At 38.2% G+C, this 17145-nt stretch overlaps 1 protein-coding gene and 1 pseudogene across 3 annotated transcripts in view; one reads left to right on the top strand and one right to left on the bottom strand.

Moving 5' to 3' along the window:
• The window catches only part of NBAS (NBAS subunit of NRZ tethering complex), a 585536-nt gene that overhangs the window by 217673 nt on the left and 350718 nt on the right, over positions 1-17145 (top strand). The window lies entirely within an intron of this gene.
• Positions 9366-11325, bottom strand: LOC143676132 (centrosomal protein of 76 kDa pseudogene; annotated as a pseudogene).

Here is a 17145-nt window from a genome sequence, read left to right as displayed (position 1 = left end):
ACTATATTAAGTCTACCAATCCATGAACATGGTATGCCCTTCCATTATTTAGGCCTTCTGTGATTTCTTTTGACAATTTCTTGTAGTTTTCTTTGTATAGGTGTTTTGTATCCTTAGTTAAATTTATTCCTAAATATTTTATTCTTTTGGTTGCAATTGTAAATGGATTTTTTTTCGTGATTTCCCCCTCAGATTGTTCATTACTAATGTGTAGAAACATTACAGATTTTTGAATGTTGATCTTGTAACCTGCCACTTTGCTGTATTCATTTATTAGCTCTAGTAGTTTTGCTGTGGATTTTTCAGGGTTTTCGATGTATAGTATCATATCATCTGCAAACAGTGATAGTTTTACTTCTTCCTTTCCAATTTTGATGCCTTGTATTTCTTTTTCTTGCCTAATTGCTCTGGCTAGAATTTCCAACACGATGTTCAATAACAGTGGTGATAGTGGACATCCTTGTCTTGTTCCTGATCTTAGGGGGAAAGTTTTCAGTTTTTCTCCATTGTGGATGATATTAGCTGTGGGTTTTTCATATATTCCCTTTATCATTTTAAGGAAGTTTCCTTGTATTCCTATCCTCTGAAGTGTTTTCAACAGGAAAGGATGTTGAATCTTGTCGAATGCCTTCTCTGCATCAATTGAGATGATCATGTGATTTTTCTGCTTTGATTTGTTGATATGGTGTATTACATTAATTGATTTTCTTACGTTGAATGATCCTTGCATACCAGGGATGAATCCTACTTGGTTATGATGTATAATTCTTTTAATGTGTTGCTGGATTCGATTTGCTAGAATTTTGTTGAGGATTTTTGCATCTATATTCATTAGAGAGATTGGTCTGTAGTTTTCTTTTTTTTGTAATATCTTTGCCTGGTTTTGGTATGAGGGTGATGTTGGCTTCATAGAATGAATTAGGTAACTTTTCCTCCACTTCAATTTTTTTGAGGAGTTTGAGCAGGGTTGGTACTAATTCTTTATGCAATGTTTGGTAGAATTCACATGTGAAGCCGTCTGGTCTTGGACTTTTCTTTTTAGGAAGCTTTTGAATGACTGATTCAATTTCTTTACTTGTGATTGGTTTGTTGAGGTCATCTGTGTCTTCTTGAGTCAAAGTTGGTTGTTCATGCCTTTCTAGGAACTTGTCCATTTCATCTACATTGTTGTGTTTATTAGCATAAAGCTGCTCATAGTATCCTGTTATTACCTCCTTTATTTCTGTGAGGTCAGCGGTTATGTCTCCTCTTCCATTTCTGATCTTATTTATTTGCATCCTCTCTCTTCTTCTTTTTGTCAATCTTGCTAAGCGCCCATCAATCTTATTGATTTTCTCATAGAAGCAACTTCTGGTCTTATTGATTTTCTCTATTGTTTTCATGTTCTCAATTTCATATATTTCTGCTCTAATCTTTGTTATTTCTTTCCTTTTGCTTGCTTTGGGGTTAGTTTGCTGTTCTTTCTCCAGTTCTTCCAAGTGGACAGTTAATTCCCGAATTTTTGCCCTTTCTTCTTTTTTGATGTAGGCATTTAGGGCAATAAATTTCCCTCTTAGCACTGCATTTGCTGCGTCCTATAAGTTTTGATGTGTTGTGTTTTCATTTTCATTCGCCTCGAGATATTTACTGATTTCTCTTGTAATTTCTTCCTTGACCCACTCGTTGTTTAAGAGTGTGTTGTTGAGCCTCCACGTATTTGTGAATTTTTTGATACTCTGCCTATTATTAATTTCCAACTTCATTCCTTTTGATCTGAGAAAGTGTTGTGTATGATTTCAATCTTTTTAAATTTGTTGAGACTTGCTTTGTGACCCAGCAAGTCTATCTTTTTTTTTTTAAAGGCATAAAAAGCAAATTTATTTTACAATGTATATCAAAACAGCATTTGAAATATATGTGTTAATATGGTCGTTATGGTAGGAAGCCCAGCCTTAATTTTAATATGGACTTGATCTTAATATAATCAGCCTCTTCATATGTGCCTCATAAATAGTTATAAGCAATTTTCTTTCTGTTGATAGCTCTATATGTAATTTTGGCAACCTAATAAAAATATCTTAATTCTCATTTCATAAGAAACATCTGTTTTTCTTTATCAGTGAAGAACTGGTTCAAGATAATATTTTCAGATTTTTAAAAGAAATTAGAAATTATCACAAAAAACATAAATTTTTGGATTCTTTTAGATTTTAGTTTTTATAAAAACAACAAAGCATTTGCAGTGGTGAATTAAAACGATGAAAAGGATTAATAACTTGTATAGCCAACTTGCACACAGTTCCTTTCTTAAGGAAACTCAAAGATGAAGGAAGTGAATCAGAAACCAGGTACAAGACGCCAAATGGACAGCCAAACCTATCACCCGTATCATGCAGCTTCTTAAGTCGAATTGCTATAGTCTTTCCAGGGCTCACTTTTGCTTCCCCTTTAAAACTTGCTCAATTTTAAGATAAGTATCAGCGTAGAGTCCCTCACATAGGTTTGTTTTCAGGAGCTTCACAGAATGATTCTCTGATTTACATTAGTCATATACTCAGATGCTTTTACCACCACAATGAAAAAAAGATGGGGTGGGTAGTAAGAAAGTAGAATCCATTCAGGGTAGTAATTAATCTTCTGAACATGAAAAATCAGCAACAGATAGTCAATATGAACTATAGAAAACAATTTAGGAGTGTAACAAATGTTTTTTGAAAACACCTAACTCATTTTTATAATGAACAGAACTGCGAATATTTATAAATTATTTGCTACTTCCATGTAAGGTTTTTTTTGTTGTTAATAAAAGGTTGCAAATAGGACTTCCGGAGAAGATGGCGGCTTCGTAAGACGCGCGGATCTTAGTTCCTCCTCCAGAACAGCTACTAGGGGTGTAGAAACGATACAGAACAGCTCCCGGAGCCACGACAGAGATCAAAAAGTCAGCGTACCCCATCCTGGAATGACTGACTAACTGAGAGAACCCACTCCGGTGAGATCGCCAAGGGGCGCGGGCTTCCCCGGGCCGGGGCGGCAAGTGGCCGGAGTCACTCACTTCCTCCTTCCCAGGCCAGCTGGGAAAATTGGAGAGGCGGTCCCCTCAAGCCGCGGTGGCTGGCGTCCCCACACACGTGGCCCCCCGGACCAACTGGGAGAATTGGATCAGAGATCCCCAGGCCGCGGAGAACGGTGACTGGGGTCACTTCCAAACACGTGACTTCCCGGTCCGGCTGGGAACGGTGCACTCTCTGGGGCCGTGGGGGCTGGCGCCCTCCCGCCACGCTTGGCGCCCCGGGCCGACTGGAAGATTCGGAGGGGCGCTCTCCCGGGCTGCGGCGGACGGCGACCCTCCCCGCGTTTGGATCCCCGGGCCAGCTGGCACTCTTCGAAGCCGCTTTGGCTGGCGAACCTCCCCCAGGGCGAGAGTTTTCCAAAGTTAAAAGATCACAGCACCTTTTACTGGTGGAACCTGCAGACAAACGTGTGCAACGAGCGCCACCTACTGGGCAGGATAAGAAAAACAGAACCCAGAGTTTTCACAGAAAAATCTTTTAACCTGTTGGGTCCAACACCCAGGGAAATCTGACTAAATGCCCAGATGCCAGCAGAAGATAACGGATCACGCTCAGAAAATTGAAAATATGACCCAGTCAAAAGAACAAACCAATAGCTCAAATGAGACACAGGAGCTGAAACAACTAAAGCTGAATATACGAACAGAAATGGAAAACCTCTTCAAAAACGAAATCGATAAATTGAGGAAGGACATGAAAAAGACATGGGCTGAACAAAAAGAAGAAATAGAATAACTGAAAAAATAAATCACAGAACTTATGGAAGTGAAGGATAAAGTAGAAAAGATTGAAAAAACAGTGGATACATACAATGATGGATTTAAAGAGACAGAAGATAGAATTAGTGATTTGGAGGATGGAACATCTGAAGTCCAAAAAGAAACAGAAACTATAGGGAAAAGAAGGGAAAAATTTGAACAGGGGATCAGGGAACTGAAGGACAATTTGAACCGCACAAATATACTTGTTGTGGGTGTCCCAGAAGGAGAAGAGAAGGGAAAAGGAGGAGAAAAACTAATGTAAGAAATTATCACTGAAAATTTCCCAACTCTTAAGAAAGACCTAAAATTACAGATCCAAGAAGTGCAGCGCACCCCAAAGAGATTAGACCCAAATAGGCGTTCTCCAAGACACTTACTAGTTAGAATGTCAGAGGTCAAAGAGAAAGAGAGGATCTTGAAAGCAGCAAGAGAAAAACAATCCATCACATACAAGGGAAACCCAATAAGACTATGTGTAGATTTCTCAGCAGAAACCATGGAAGCTAGAAGACAGTGGGATGATATTTTTAAATTACTGAAAGAGAAAAACTGCCAACCAAGACTCCTATATCCAGCAAAATTGTCCTTCAAAAATGAGGGAGAAATTAAAACATTTTCAGACAAAAAGTCACTGAGAGAATTTGTGACCAAGAGACCAGCTCTGCAAGAAATACTAATGGGAGTACTTGAGTCAGATACAAAAAGACAGAAGAGAGAGGTATGGAGAAGAGTGTAGAAAGAAAGAAAGTCAGATATGATATATATAATACAAGAGGCAAAATAGTAGAGGAAAATATTATCCAAACAGTAATAACACTAAATGTTAATGGACTGAAGTCCCCAATCAAAAGACATAGACTGGCAGAGTGGATTAAAAAACAGGATCCTTCTATATGCTGTCTACAGGAAACAAATCTTAGACCCAAAGATAAACATAGGTTGAAAGTGAAAGGTTGGGAAAAGATATTTCATGCAAATAAGAACCAGAAAAGAGCAGGAGTGGCTATACTAATATTCATCAAATTAGACTTCAAATGTAAAACAGTTAAAAGAGACAAAGAAGGACACTATGTACTAATAAAAGGAACAATTAAACAAGAAGACATAACAATCATAAATATTTACGCACCGAACCAGAATGCCCCAAAATATGTGAGGAATACACTGCAAACACTGAAAAGGAAAATAGACACATATGCCATAATAGTTGGAGACTTCAATTCATCACTCTCATCAATGGACAGAACATCTACACAGAGGATCAATAAAGAAATAGAGAATCTGAATATTATCTATAAATCAGCTAGACTTAACAGACGTTTATAGGACATTACATCCCACAACAGCAGGATACACCTTTTTCTCAAGTGCTCATGGATCATTCTTAAAGATAGACAATATGCTGGGTCACAAAGCAAGTCTTAACAAATTTAAACAGATTGAAATCATACACAACACTTTCTCGGTTCATAAAGGAATGAAGTTGGAAATCAATAATAGGCGGAGTGCCAGAAAATTCACAAATATGTGGAGGCTCAACAACACACTCTTAAACAACGAGTGGGTCAAAGAAGAAATTACAAAAGAAATTAGTAAATACCTCGAGGCGAATGAAAATGAAAACACAACATATCAAAACTTATGGGACGCAGCAAAGGCAGTGCTAAGAGGGAAATTTATTGCCCTAAATTCCTATATCCGAAAAGAAGAAAAGGCAAAAATGCAGGAATTAACTGTCCACTTGGAAGTACTGGAGAAAAAACAGCGAACGAATCCCAAAGCAATCAGAAGGAAAGAAATAACAGAGATTAGAGCAGAAATAAATGAAATTGAGAACATGAAAGCAATAGAGAAAATCAGTAAGACCAGAAGTTGTTTCTATGAGAAAATCAATAAGATTGATGGGCCCTTAGCAAGATTGACAAAAAAGAAGAAGAGAGAGGATGCAATTAAATAAGATCAGAAATGGAAGAGGAGACATAACCGCTGACCTCACAGAAATAAAGGAGGTAATAACAGGATACTATGAACAGCTTTATGCTAATAAATACAACAATGTAGATGAAATGGACAAGTTTCTAGAAAGGCATGAACAACCAACTTTGACTCAAGAAGAAATAGATGACCTCAACAAACCAATCACAAGTAAAGAAATTGAATCAGTCATTCAAAAGCTTCCTAAAAAGAAAAGTCCAAGACCAGACGGCTTCCCATGTGAATTTTATCAAACATTCCAGAAAGAATTAGTACCAACTCTCCTCAAACTCTTCAAAAAAATCGAGTGGAGGGAAATCTACCTAATTCATTCTATGCAGCCAACATCACCGTCATACCAAAACCAGGCAAAGATATTACAAAAAAAGAAATCTACAGACCAATCTCTCTAGTGAACATAGATGCAAAAATCCTCAATAAAATTCTAGCAAATCGTATCCAACAACACATTAAAAGAATTATATACATCATGACCAAGTAGGATTCATCCCAGGTATGCAAGGATGGTTCAACATAAGAAAATCATTTAATGTAATACACCATATCAACAAACCGAAGCAGAAAAATCACATGACCATCTCAATTGATGGCAGAGAAGGCATTTGACAAGATTCAACATCCTTTCCTGTTGAAAACACTTCAAAAGACAGGAATACAAGGGAACTTCCTTAAAGTGATAGAGGGAATATATGAAAAACCCACAGCTAATATCATCATCAATGGGGAAAAATTGAAAACTTTCCCCCTAAGATCAGGAACAAGACAAGGGTGTCCATTATCACCACTATTATTCAACACTGTGTTTGAGGTTCTTGCCAGAGCAATTAGACAAGAAAAAGAAATACAAGGCATTAAAATTGGAAAGGAAGAATTAAAACTATCACTGTTTGCAGACGATATGATACTATACATAAAAAATCTGGAAAAATCCACAACAAAACTACTAGAGCTAATAAATGAGTACAGTAAAGTAGCAGGTTACAAGATCAACATTCAAAAATCTGTATCATTTCTATACAGAAATCAAGAAATGAATTCCATTTGCAATTGTAACTAAAAGAATAAAATATCTAGGAATAAATTTAACTAAAGAGACAAAAAACCTATGTAAAGAAAACTACAAAAAACTGGTAAAAGAAATCACAGAAGACCTAAATATATGGAAGTGCATACCGTGTTCATGGATTGGAAGACTAAATATAGTTAAGATGTCAATCCTACCTAAATTGATCTACAGATTCAATGCAATACCAATCAAAATCCCAACAACTTATTTTTCAGAAATAGAAAAACCAATAAGCAAATTTATCTGGAAGGGCAGGGTGCCCCAAATTGCTAAAAACATCTTGAGGAAAAAAAACGAAGCTGGAGGTCTCGTACTGCCTGACTTTAAGGCATATTATGACTCCACAGTGGTTAAAACAGCATGGTATTGGCATAAAGATAGATATATCGACCAATGGAATCGAATAGAGTGCTCAGATATAGACCCTCTCATCTATGGACATTTGATCTTTGATAAGGCAGTCAAGCCAACTCACCTGAGACAGAACAGTCTCTTCAATAAATGGTGCCTAGAGAACTGGATATCCATATGGAAAAGAATGAAACAAGACCCGTATCTCACACCCTATAGAAAAGTTAACTCAAAATGGATCAAAGATCTAAACATTAGGTCTAAGACCATAAAGAAGTTAGACGAAAATTTAGGGAGATATCTTATGAAACTTACAATTGGAGGTGGTTTTATGGACCTTAAACCTAAAGCAAGAGCACTGAAGAAGGAAATAATTAAATGGGAGCTCCTCAAAATTAAACACTTTTGTGCATCAAAGAACTTCATCAAGAAAGTAGAAAGACAGCCTACACAATGGGAGACAGTATTTGGAAATGACATATCAGATAAAGGTCTAGTCTCCAGAATTTATAAAGAGATTGTTCATCTCAACAACAAAAAGGCAGCCAACCCAATTACAAAATGGGAAAAAGTCTTGAACAGACACCTTCCAGAAGAGGAAATGCAAATGGCCAAAAGGCACATGAAGAGATGCTCAATGCCCCTGGCCATTAGAGAAATGCAAATCAAAACCACAATGAGATATCATCTCACACCCACCAGAATGGCCATTATCAACCAAACAGAAAATGACAAGTGCTGGAGAGGATGCGGAGAAAGAGGCACACTTATCCACTGTTGGTGGGAATGTCAAATGGTGCAACCACTGTGGAACGCAGTCTGGCGGTTCCTCAAAAAACTGAATATAGAATTGCCATACGATCCAGCAATACCATTACTGGGTATCTGCTCAAAGGACTTAAGGGTAAAGACACAAACGGACATTTACGCAGCAATGTTTTTAGCAGCGTTATTTACAATTGCAAAGAGATGGAAACAGCCAAAATGTCCATCAACAGATGAGTGGCTCAACAAACTGTGGTATATACATACGATGGAGTATTATGCAGCTCTAAGACAGAATAAACTTATGAAGCATGTAATAACATGGATGGACCTAGAGAACATTATGCTGAGTGAGTCTATCCAAAAACTAAAGTCTATCCATACAAATACTGTATGGTCCCACTGATGTGAACTGACATTCGAGAATAAACTTTGAATATGTCATTGGTAACAGAGTCCAGCAGGAGTTAGAAACAGGGTAAGATAATGGGTAATTGGAGCTGAAGGGATACAGACTGTGCAACAGGACTAGATACAAAAACTCAAAAATGCACAACACAATAATACCTAATTGTAAAGTAATCATGTTAAAGCACTGAATGGAGCTACATCTGAACTATAGGTTTTTTTTTTTCTGTTTTTCTCTTTTTTTTTTGACTATTATTAGTTTTATTTTTTTCTTTATATTAACATTCTATATCTTTTTCTGTTGTTTTGCTAGTTCTTCTTCTAAATCGATGCAAATGTACTAAGAAATGATGATCATGCATCTATGTGATGATATTAAGAATTACTGATTGCATATGTAGAATGGAATGATTTCTAAATGTTGGGTTAATTTCTTTTTTTTTCTTTAATTAATAAAAAAAAAGTTGCAAATATCCCTAGGGCCATTAATATACCACAAATGTTATAATCCTGCAAAGAATATTTTCACGCGTTTAATAAGTCTGTTATGAGGTTAATTTCTCTAGATTTGTATATAATAATCCTATTAAAACTATGAAAATTAATTATCATGTTGATTTTACTATGGCTCAAACCCTTAGAGAAATATCTTTCTGATTACTATTAATGTAAAGAAAATTAAGTCAATTTATATTCATATTTAAACTTCTGAATACCCGTAATCAAAGCAATATTTATTAAAATAGGCTATACACTAATTTTAAACTAAATTTCACAAGATTTATACAAGTTTCTCATCCTTAATTTTTGAATATACACAGTATTGTTTTTGCAAACATTATCAATCAGATATATACAGATCCGAAATATGGCATCCAAGCCATAAGTGATTTTAAGCTAATGAACTTCTCAACAGGTAGTTGTGTACAATGTGTAAAATTCCAAAAACACACCGGTATAACAATCCTATAATACCGAGTGATATTTACAAGGAAACATGATCCAACCATCACATGCAGATTCGAGGTAAGTAAACACTCGGACATGAACTGCCAGTCACACTTGGTCTCAAAGACAACAGATTATTTCTTCACAGAAAGGAGATTGAAGACATGTAGCAAATGCACGCCTTGCGTTTCTGTATACAAAATGTATTGCGAACTCTTTAAATGTGTGACCATCAGGCACAGCCCTTCTTATCACATCTTGAAATTCTTCATTGCCTGCAGATATGCTTGTCGTATGTTCAAACTCATAAGAAGCCAAAGCTGGCGATAAAAGATAGGAAAGCTGATCTTCCCAAACAGTAGTGAGGCCTAGATCCTTCCTGTGTTCTGACACTAGAAGCCTTAGCTGCATTTCCATTTCATTGCTTGTTCCTGAGACGTCAATAATGGACTCACACACAGGAGGAAAGGGTGGAAGTGATGTTATAGCTCCTGGAGCACACACAAATTTAATTGCTTCCTCACTGATGGGTTTCCATTTGGATTCATCATTCAAATCAAATATGTAGACTTCTACTGAGTCTGAGGGCTGACGATTTCCCAGGAACATCTCATGATTGAAAACACAACCAATTGTTCGATATGGGTACAATGGTTTGGTCTGTTCAGCAAGTGGAGGTTCATCAGGGTTGATACGTTTATGGATGTACCTATGTCCTGTTAAACTCTCCCAGAAAGTGATGGTTCCATCAGTGCCACAAGTTATAACCCAGGCATGGGGTACTCCTTTAGCCTTTGTACCCACGCAGACACAGGCCTCTAGTCCATACCCAAGAAGCAGGGTGCACAAAAGGTTTGCATGATCTTCACAGTCACCCTTGTTTCTACAGAGAAAGGCCAGCAGAGTGCACCAGTGTTCCTGTTTACCTCCTCCTCCAATAACGGGGGCTCTTTCATAGCCAAGGACATTAACAGATCTTGTCCCTTGCCTTGGAGTATCCAGAAGTCTTCCAGCTCGAAGTGGTTTAACATAGGAACAGACTGGCCTATTTATCCCATTTTCATCTTGTGCAAAAATCTTAACCAGCCGTGAGTTGTGTGAGGGTCGAATTTGTAAATATTCTCTCCGCCACTGTTTAGCATATACAAGAAACAATCGCTCTCTCTCTGCAGTTTTGTGATGTTCCAAAGCAAGCTGAGTGTTCACTACTTCTTGAGATAATGTTTGATTGAGTGGAGGGTACATCTCAAGTTTTATACTTAAAATTCCCACAGAAACTTTTGATTCTGTGCCTACACCCTTAAGTTCCACAGTAAGATTGGTCACTCCATTTTCTCAGCCCAAAACTGATCGCCATTCAAGAAAATAGGATGCTACTAAAGTAGTCTCACCAAAAATGTCTTTTAATTAGCACCATATGAATTGGATCACTTACTGATAACATTGTTGTTGAATCAGCCATTCTAGTTCCATCACCTAAGCTTTCCCTGTGTACTTCAAGTAAAAAGCCATCATGAAAATCTGGTTCGCAGGCACATGGAACAGGTTTAGAACGAAAACGTTGGTTTCGAAAATGCAAACATAAAGTAAAGGTGGAGCAAACTTGTCCAGGTAAAAGTTCAGGTTCTTGCAGATGTTCCAAGAAAGCTTTTCCACCCAAAACTTTTTTTTAACAACATTGATTGTCTATCAGTAAAACAAGCAGGTCGTTTTGGAGAGGAAGGGAGTTCTTGATCAACATTGTCAGTAACAAAAGTAAGTTCTTTCATCACATCATCAATGATTCCTTGATGTCTAAGGGCTTTGATTAAATCCTCTGTTGATAACTGCTGTTGATCAGGTGCTAATTCTTCACGTATAGTCTCAGCAAGGATTTCTCTTATTCTGCCATGGACATCCATCTTGCTCAGCTGCTGGTGGATGAGCTGCTTCAGCTCGGTGGCCTTCTCCGGAGGCAGCAACATGCTGACGGAGCCCGGGCCGCGCGGAATCGCGCCTCGCCCAACCGCCTTCCGCATATGGTCTATCTTTGAGAATGATCCATGAGCACTTGAGAAAAAGGTGTATCCTGCTGTTGTGGGGTGTAATGTCCTATAAATGTCTGTTAAGTCTAGCTCATTTATTGTAATATTCAAATTCTCTGTTTCCTTATTGATCCTGTGTCTAGATGGTCTGTCCCTTGATGAGAGTGGGGAATTGAAGTCTCCAACTATTATGGTAGATGTGTCTATTTCCCTTTTCAGTATTTGCAGTGTATTCCTCGTGTATTTTGGGGCATTCTGATTCGGTGCGTAAATATTTATGATTGTTATGTCTTCTTGTTCAATTGTTCCTTTTATTAGTAGATAGTATCCTTCTTTGTCTCTTTTAACTGTTTTACATTTGAAGTCTAATTTGTTGGATATTAGTATAGCTACTTCTGCTCTTTTCTGGTTGTAATTTGCATGAAATATCTTTTCCCAACCTTTCACTTTCAACCTATGTTTATCTTTTGGTCTAAGATGTGTTTACTGTAGACAGCATATACAAGGGTCCTGTTTTTTAATCCATTCTGCCAGTCTATGCCTTTTGATTGGGGAGTTCAGTCCATTAACATTTAGTGTTATTACTGTTTGGGTAGTACTTTACCATTTTGCCTTTTGTATTTTATATATCATATCTAATTTTCCTTTTTTCTACACTCTTCTCCACACCTCTCTCTTCTGTCTTTTTGTATCTGACTCTAGTTCTCCCGTTAGTATTTCTTGCAGAGCTGGTCTCTTGGTCACAAATTCTCTCAGTGACTTTTTGTCTGAAAATGTTTTAACTTCTCCTTCATTTTTGAAGGACAGTTTTGCTGGATATAGAATTCTTCGTTGGCAGTTTTTCTCTTTTAGTAATTTAAATATATCATCCCACTCTCTTCTCGCCTCCATGGTTTCTGCTGAGAAATCTACACATAGTCTTATTGGGTTTCCCTTGTATATGATGGATTGCTTTTCTCTTGCTGCTTTCAAGAGCCTCTCTTTGTCTTTGACGTCTGACATTCTGACTAGTAAGTGTCTTGGAGAACGTCTATTTGGATCTGTTCTCTTTGGGGTGCGCTGCACTTCTTGGATCTGTAATTTTAGGTCTTTCATAAGAGTTGGGAAATTTTCAGTGATAATTTCTTCCATTAGTTTTTCTCCTCCTTTTCCCTTCTCTTCTCCTTCCAGGACACCCACAACACGAATATTTGTGCGCTTCATGTCATCATTCAATTCCCTGAGTCCCTGCTCATATTTTTCCATTCTTTTCCCTTTAGTTTCTGTTTCTTTTTGGATTTCAGATGTTCCATCCTCCAGTTCAGTAATTCTAACCTCTGTCTCTTGAAATCTACCATTGTAGGTTTCCATTGTTTTTTTCATCTCTTCTATTGTATCTTTCATTCCCACAAGTTCTGTGATTTATTTTTTCAGACTTTCCATTTCTTCTTTTTGTTCATTCCTTGCCTTCTTCATGTCCTCCCTCAATTCATTGATTTGGTTTTGGATGGGGTTTTCCATGTCTGTTCGTATATTCTGAATTAGTTGTTTCACCTCCTATATCTCATTTGAACTATTGGTTTGTTCCTTTGACTGGGCCAGATCTTCAGTTTTCCTGGTGTGATTTGTTATTTTTTTCTGGCGTGTGGACATTTAATTACCTTAATTAGTTTATTCTGGAGATTGCTTTCACTTATCTTACGTAGGGTTTTCTTGCTAGATGAGTTTGTTGTCTATCTGTTCTTTGACCTTCAGTTCAGCTTTTTCTGGGCCTGTTGCTTAAATTTTGTTTAACAGAGGGTAATTTTTCAGTTCTTGGTTTCTTGTTTCTCGTCCTGCTTGGAAGGTGCCTTTTCCCTCCCCACCTTTAGGAGGGTCTACATAGGTATTACCGACTCCAGCCGGGTTTTCCTGGACTAAACTGACCTCCCATTGGGGGGAAGGAGTCACATGCGTCAGTTTTCCCTAAGGGTGAGACCCAGCAGGTTGAAAGACTTTCCTGTGAAGTCTCTTGGCTCTGTTTTTCTTATCCTGCCCAGTATGTGGCGCTTGTCTGTCTGCGGGTCCCAGCAGCAAAAGATGTTGTGACTCCTTTAACTTTGGAAGGCTCTCCCTGCTGGGGGTGTGGTCGAGACAGAGGAGAGGTTGTAGGCTGGTTTTAATGGCTTCAAATTACCCAGCCCTGGGGTCTGAATTCCTTGAGGGAGGGATCCCACCTGAGCTGCTTTTCACCCCTCCCTTGGGGAAGGCGCAGGTGGGAGACATCCCTGAATGCAGCCTGTTCCTGCCTATCCCTTGGGCAGTTGCAGCCCGAGTAGTTCCGCCGCTGAATCCAGAAGCAGCGAAGCCTCCATAGAAACAGCCACAAATGCCTCCGTTTTGTCCCCTTTCCTCTTTTTCGGTTAGACCAATAAGTGACCTCTGCCTTGACCAGTTTCGCCCGAGCTGGGGGCCTATTTTTAGTAGTCAGAATGTGTTTATCAGTGCCACAATTGGTGTTTGATCGGACTCAGTCCCTGCTACTATTAGAGTGTCTTTCCTTCCCCTCTGGAAAGCTGCCTGTGGGGGTGGGGCTGCTGGCCGCCCGCCGACGCGGCTTGGGAAACTCACTGTTGCGGAGACTCGCAGCCGGTCCAGCTGGTCCAGACTGGGGTACACTGTGTGTCCGGTCAGTATCGTGGCTCTGGGAGCTGTTATGTACTGTTTCTGGTTATTCAGTAGTTGTTCTGGAGGATGAACTAAAACGCACACATTGCTAAACCGCCATCTTGGCCCCTCCTCCCACCATCCATTTTTAATCCCTTGCAATGTTGACATTCATTTGTTCTACCTCATGTAAAACCATTTTAATGTTTGTATCTTTAATCGCCATCATTGTTCTCTTTAAGCATTCCTAAGTCATGTCATGTGCAAACAATGGGAGTTTTACGTCTTTCTTTCCAATGTGAATGCCTTTTTTCCTTTGTCTAATTGCTCTGGCCTGAACTTCCACCACAGTGTTAAATCATAATGGTGTCAGTTTGTGTCCTTGTCTGGTTTTTCATTTTAGAACAAAGCTTTCATTCTTTCCCCAGTGAGGATGATAAATTCTTGGTTGTCAGTTTTTCTCTTTAAGACTCTTTTAGAATCTTAAATATATTATACAGCTACCTTCTCAGCTCCATGTTTTCTGCTGAGAAATCTACCTTTAACCTCATTGAGCTTCCCTTATAAGTGGTGAATTTCTTTTCTCTCTCTGCTGTCACAGTTCTCTCTTTGTCTTTGACACTTGGGAATCTGATGAGTAATCTCTTGGAGTATGGCTATTTGGATCTATTCTGTTTAGGGTATGCTTTGCTTAGATGTGTGATTTTATTTCTTTTATAAGAGATCCAGAATTTTCAGTGATTGTTTCCTCTGTTAGTCTTCCTCTGCCTTTTCCCTCTTCTTCTTCTTGAACATCAAGAACGTGTATATTCCAGCATTTCATCTTGTCATTCAATTCTTGGGAACCCTGCTCGTGTTCTTCCAGTCTTTCCCCTATATTTTCTTTTGTGTGTTGGATTTCAGATGTCCAGTCCTCTACTTCACCAGTCCCTTCTTCTGTGTCTTCAAATCCATTGTTGTATGTTTCCAATTTTTTTTATCTCTTCTATTGTGGCTTTTATTCTCATATATTCTGTCAATTGCTTTTTCCCACTTTTGAGTTCTTCATATTAGCCCCATGTCTTCTTTATATCTTCCCCCAACTCATTAATTTGATTATTGATGAGATTTTGCATGTCTGTTTGAACATTCTGAATTAGTTGTTTCAAGTCCTTTGTCTCATTTGAAGTATTGGCTTTTTCCTTTGTCTGGGCCATATCTTTCATTTTCCTAGTGTGGTTTGTTATATTTTGCTGATGTCTGGTCATTTGATTTCTTTAAATAGTTTATTTTGTATGTTGTTTTCACTCTTTTCCCTAGGGCTTTCTCGCTGGGTATCTTTGTTCTTTAACTGTTCTTTACATTCAGTTCAACTTATTCTAGACTCCAGCATCAATTTTGCATTTAATTGATCAGAATTTTTCAGTTCTTGTTTTTCTGTTTCTTTCTCTGCCTATGTGGAACCTTTATTTTGGAGTTCGGGGGTTCGGGGGAGTATTTCCTCAGGTTTTATAGACCCCACTTGCATTTTCCCTTACCACACAGGCCTGCATCTGAGTAGGAGAGAGTAGCCAGCATCCCTTTTCCCTGACGGTGGGATCTAGCAGGTTGTTCGACTTTTCCTGTGAAGCCTGTAGACTCTGTCCTTTTCTTATCCTGCCCAGCATGTTGTAGTTGTCTGCTGGCCACTTCCTACCAGCATTAAAGTGATGTGGTACCTTTAATTTCCGCAGACTGTGCCCGCCAATGGTGGTTGAGACGGAGGTGAGATGAAGCGAACTTTGTCTTAATGTGCTTTCCCTAGTTAGTATATAGTAAATCACTGTTCTTGTGTTGTTTTCAGCAGTTTTTGTTTCTCTTCAGCATTTGACAGTTTGTTTAGCATGTGTCTTGGAGTGGACTTATTTGGCTGTATTCTGTTTGTAATTCGTTGGACCTCTTTGATTTACGTATTCATGTCTTTTATAAGGTTTGGGAATTTTCCCCTGATTTTATCTTCAGCTAACTTTCCCAGCTAACTCTTCTCTTTTTCTTCTGGGACACCAGTAATTCTTATAATTGTGCGACTCTTGTTGTCCATCATTACCTTAAGACCCAGTTGCGTTAATTCCATCTTTCTTGCCGTTTCTTCTTTTGTAGCCTCTAGTTCAATTGTTCTGTCTTCTAGCTCACTTATTATTCTCTTTGCTTCTTCAAATCTGCTATTGTATGTCTCTAGTGTATTTCTAATTTGGTCTACTGTATCTTTCATCTCTGTGAGATCTGCCATTTTTCTCCTGGATCTTTCAAGTTCTTCTTTATGCTCCTCTGTTATCCTTCTGATACCCTTTATTTGTCTGTAAAAATTCTGTGTCCTCTCCAGAGTTTTGATTTGGCCATTTGGTTGGCCCATTTCTGTTTGGATCTTCACATGCTTTGTGATGTTCTATTGTATTCTGGTCATTTGATTGTCTTAGTAAGTTTACTTTGTAAGTTGCTTCCTTTTACTTGTCTAATGTTTCAGATTTACTTGATTTTTCATTGACGATTTCCTGTTGTGTTTTGTTTGTCAGTAATTCCCTGCCAAACTATCACCTGGGTGGATCTCGTGCAGTGAGTACAGTTCTACTTCAAGTCTGGTAAAGGCTATGCAGAGTGAAAGGATAGTTCAATGGCAGAATGCCGACCTACCATGTGAAAGGCCTGGTCTTCGTTCTCGACCCATGCACCCAAAAAAAATATATAAATAAAAACATAATAGAAATGTGAAAGGATAAAAGAAAAACCCATACCTCAATGATAGTAGGCCCCAAAGTCAGAAGTAGACACCCCAAGATATACTGGATGTGAACTTAGACTGGTGCCCACAGAAGGGTAAAGGATAGTTGAAACAAATATGTTGTAATATAGTAATAATACTAACAAAATAAAAAAAACCCCAAAAAATAAGAATTCAAAAATCCATGAAATATAAATAAGTAAAATATATATTAATAAAAAATATAAATAAACAGCCATAATGCTACTGGTAAAAATATTAAGAGTAAAAAAATATAGTTAAAAAAGGAGCTAAAAAGGATTAAAAAAACCCGAGGCAAATAGTTTGCCAGCCTTCATTTACCACTTCTGCCCAGGGGGTGGTACTCCTGAGGCCACTCCTCCCACAGCCCCTCCCTTTCTGACTGTAGTGG

Source organism: Tamandua tetradactyla, chromosome 3 (assembly GCF_023851605.1).
Source record: "Tamandua tetradactyla isolate mTamTet1 chromosome 3, mTamTet1.pri, whole genome shotgun sequence".
Taxonomy (NCBI): domain Eukaryota; kingdom Metazoa; phylum Chordata; class Mammalia; order Pilosa; family Myrmecophagidae; genus Tamandua; species Tamandua tetradactyla.
The sequence above is the reverse complement of the archived record's forward strand: the minus strand, read 5'-3'. Positions and strand labels throughout refer to the sequence as shown.